Below are 4,476 nucleotides of genomic sequence, written 5' to 3' on the forward strand. Positions count from 1 at the left end.
CTCCATTACTAATCCCTGGATCTACCGCATCCCCTAATCAGCCGCGCGGAATTCCTCCCAAAATTTCTCTCACATGCATTTCCACCAAGATCGCCGTCAACGGGACTGCTCCTTCATCTTTGTTTGCGCTACCCACCATGTGCAGGTTCGTTCCTTTGATGCTCCCCCCTCTCCAGATCCGTTCCCCTCCTCCCCTCTTTTTCATCTCCATTGATGCGGCCCTCCGGACGAAACCCAGTTGCAGGTGCGACATCCTCTTGTTTTGTTCTTCTTGGTTGGTGCTTTCACGGGTTACCAAGAGGCTGAATCGGCCGTCGTAGTAGCACCAGCCGGCTGGAGAACAAGCAGTGCCCTATGGTGATTCATCCCTCTTCAAAGTGTCCTGCTTTGCAATTAGGTTTCTAATGCATTGTCTGCCGATGCCAAGTAATCATTCATACATATTTTCGTATGTGTACTCAGTTGCAGCATGCTTCCATGCAACCTTATATTTGTTTAGCTACATAAATTTGCTTCAACCACTACCAAACATGCTTCATTATTTCTCTTACTTTTATTTTGCAACTATCATGCTTCCGTTGCTTCATATGTATGCTTATGTTGTATAAACCTTTTGCTCCTCAGATATATGTTCTTCCTTTTACCCTCTATTGTGTGTCTTTGGTTCACCTGTTTATCTTGATATATGTAGTAACTATTTAGTGCCGCTACCATTACCAATGTTTGGTTCTTTTATTTCTCATATGTTGCACAGCCTCGTGTTATCATTTATTTCAAATATTTTGCACAACAATTCATTATTTCTCACATATGTTTTCATGTTTTCTAATTCTGACTTCAACTATTGTATGTGCTTCCTTTAATTCTCATGAGTCCATGGTTTGACAATCAGGTTGAAATTGTTTTCCCCATACCCACTGTATGCAACCATTCTTCACAATTTATGTATATATGTACGACTATACCAATTGTGGTGGAGTTTTGCATCAATCACTGACACTGTATATTTCTGATTGTTACGAAATATTTTCTCCGAAATAATGTGTGCTTCAACCACTATGAGTATAGCTTCTTCTCTTTTGAGCTCACAAGCATACCTTCTAGTAAAATTTATTGTATTAACATTTTTCTTATCATCGTACATTCCACTGCAAGCATGTGCTTCTGTGTTTTTGAATATTTTTCTAGTTATAGATATTCTTTTGCAGTCAACCTCAGCCATGCTTCCTGTTTCTACACAATGTCAAAGAGGCTATGTTGGTGACAAGTGATGGGAATAGGACCTGCTACAGCTATACGTCGATGACTATTGTGTTGGCCACAAGGAGCTTCTCGCGTGTATTGTGTTTATGACTGATCAACCCATTTAGTGCGACGTCGGTTGTGCAGAAGCAGAATTTCGGTGTAATATTGTTTAATTTTTATTAAATATAGAAGAGTTATTATTGTTGTTCATCCCAATTTTATTTGTTTCGATTCTTCACGCTTCTTCCACATGTGTTTGTTTGATATTACTATGTTGGTTCACAGTACAAAATGGTGCTTCCTTACAAATATGTTTGTGGGATAGAAAAGAGGTTTCTTAGTATGAACAGTTTGTTCCCTCCACACCAGAGAAAGGGATGCTTCCGTGGATCAAAAAGATGCTTCCATGGTATAAAAATCGTGCTTCCATCTAGTATAAAGAAACAGATCTTAAAACATATGGTAATTAATTGTCAGATTTAGTTGTGAGAATTCTGCCAAAAATGGGATTTGACCTCCTTCCCAATATTATGCTTCCATGAATCAAGGAAAATGCTTCTGTTGCATAAAAATCATGTTGCCATTGATGCAGAAACACATATAAGAAAATAGCGTATTTTTTCATTTAAAAGAAAAGGTCGTAATTACTTGTTGAATCTAGTTGTGAAAAATAATCGCATTTTCCAAAAATGGTTTTTCACAACAAAAGCCACGTCATTTTCGGGAGCAGTTTTAGGAAACTAAACTCAGTTTTGGGGTGTTAGCGATTAGGAAGGAGCTAACATTACGGAAGCAGTTTCCAAGAAGCAAGCAAATAACGTAGAAGACTACGCTACCATGTGTGGGGCAATAGTACCAGATCGCATGGCCAACATTGTTCTGATCCTACGGTCTTCAACTGGTCTTATAGAATCAATTGATCAGTAGTCTGATTCGTTGAGTTAAATCATTATGTGGATCCTACCTCTGATCAGATGCATGCATGCTCCTCTCTCTCTTTGCGCGCGCGCACCAATATCAATGTTTCACACATGTGGTGAATCTTTCACCGCTACCTGCCGGTTCCACTAAAAGACTGCCTTAGAGACCTTATCATTTTCCACGGTTAGCAGTCATTGTCTTCTCTTGAGCGAATGAGAAGATAGAGAGAGGGGAGAGGGAGGGAGGGAGGGAGAGAGACGAGCGGGCCGTCGTCGAGCTTAACGTGTCCGTCGGGTGACCTCCCCGTCCTATGTGTAGTAGTCATCATTTGGGAGGGACATGGTGGCCAACTAGGATGGTGAATTTGTGGTTGTTCCTCCTCCATGCGGCGGCACGAAAGATACCGAGGATGCTTCCCGGGGCTTGTGCACTACTAGGGAAAAGCCTACCAGTAGCACGGGTTTTCTTCGTAGCAGTACACTAGTAGAAAAAGGCCCATTTGTCCCGGTTTCAGAGGCCTATTATCCCCGGTTCCTATGGAACCGGGACTAAAGGGTCGGGACTAAAGACCCAAACCTTTAGTCTCTGTTGGCTTATGAACCTGGCCCAAAGGAGCTCCACGTGGCCGCTGCGGGGAGCTCAGGCAGGAGGAACTTTAGTCCCGGTTGGTCACACCAACCGGGACCAAATGGCATCCACGCGTCAGCATCTGTCCGGAGCTTGAATTTAGTGGTTTCATATTGTGTTAGCTTGCTAATAGAGAGAAGTGTCGTCTCTTTCTTCGTGCTTGGTCGACGCTAGCTACTATACATATAGAAAGAACTTGATGCTAGCTAATAAGAAAATGAAGGAAACCATTTACAATCCCTAACATATATATGTTGGGGAACATTGCATGGGAAACAAAAAATTTCCTACGCACACGAAGACCTATCATGGTGATGTCCATCTACGAGAGGAGATTAGATCTACGCACCCTTGTAGATCGCTCAGCGGGAAGCATTAAGAAACGCGGTTGATGTAGTGGTACAACTTTGTGATTCAAATCACCGTCGTCACATGATCCGTCCCACGAACGGTTTGATCTAGCGCCGAACGGACGGCACCTCCGCATTCAGCACACGTACAGCTCGATGATGATCTCGACCTTCTTGATCCAGCAAGCAAGACCGAGAAGTAGATGAGTTCTCCGGCAGCGTGACGGTGCCCCGGTGGTGGTGATAATCTACTCCTGCAGGGCTCCGCCCGAGCTCCGCAGAAATCCGATCTAGAGGTAAAACTATGTGGAATAGGCTAGAGTTGCACATCGCAAAGTTGTGTCTCAAAAAGCCCTAAACCACCAATATATATAGGAGGAGGGGAGGGGCTAGCCTTGGGGCATAAGGGCCCCAAGGGTGTGCCGCCGCCAGGGAGGAGGAGGACTCCTCCTCTAATTCAGTTTGGGAAGGAGGAGTCCTCCTCTTCCTTCCCACCTCCCTCTTTCCTTTTTTTCTTCTTTTCCTTTGGCATTTTTACATGTGGCGCCATAGACCTCTTCGGCTGACTCCACTAGCCCACTAAGGACTTGGTGCACCACCCTAGGGCCTTGGGCTCAATCCTGGGTGGGTGGGCCCCTCCCGGTAAACACCCGGAACCCATTCGTCACTCCCGGTACACTGTCGGAATTGCCCGAAACTTTCTGGTGACAAAATGAAACCATCCTATATATCAATCTTCGTTTCCGGACCATTCCGGAAACCCTCGTGACGTCTGTGATCTCATACGGAACTCCGAACAACATTCGGTAACCACCCATATAACTCAACTATACTAAAACATCATCGAACCTTAAGTGTGCAGACCCTGCGGGTTCGAGAACTATGTAGACATGACCCGAGACACTCCTCGGTCAATATCCAATAGCCGGACCTGGATGCCCATATTGGATCCTGCATATTCTCCGAAGATCTTATCGGTTGAACCTCAGTGCCAAGGATTCATATAATCCTGTATGTCATTCCCTTTGTCCTTCAGTATGTTACTTGCCTGAGATTCGATCATCGGTATCCGCATACCTATCTCAATCTCGTTACCGGCAAGTCTCTTTAAGATACCGTGACTTACACTTAGTCACATTGCTTTCAAGGCTTGTGTGTGATGTTGTATTACCGAGTGGGCCTCGAGATACCTCTCCGTCACACGGAGTGACAAGTCCCAGTCTTGATCCATACTAACTCAACGAACACCTTCGAAGATACCTGTAGAGCACCTTTATAGTCACCCAGTTACGTTGCAACGTTTGATACACACAAGGTATTGCTCAAGTGCCAG

The 4,476-nt window shown here is 44.3% G+C and overlaps 1 long non-coding RNA gene across 1 annotated transcript; it reads left to right on the plus strand.

Moving 5' to 3' along the window:
- On the plus strand, nucleotides 1-1,433 carry LOC123429634. The gene is made up of 3 exons (XR_006622721.1): nucleotides 1-145; nucleotides 239-357; nucleotides 1,209-1,433. It is a non-coding gene; the product is annotated as an uncharacterized LOC123429634 (long non-coding RNA).
- Nucleotides 1,434-4,476: the final 3,043 nt, after the last annotated feature.

Source organism: Hordeum vulgare, chromosome 2H (genome assembly GCF_904849725.1).
Source record: "Hordeum vulgare subsp. vulgare chromosome 2H, MorexV3_pseudomolecules_assembly, whole genome shotgun sequence".
In the NCBI taxonomy this organism is placed as follows: domain Eukaryota; kingdom Viridiplantae; phylum Streptophyta; class Magnoliopsida; order Poales; family Poaceae; genus Hordeum; species Hordeum vulgare.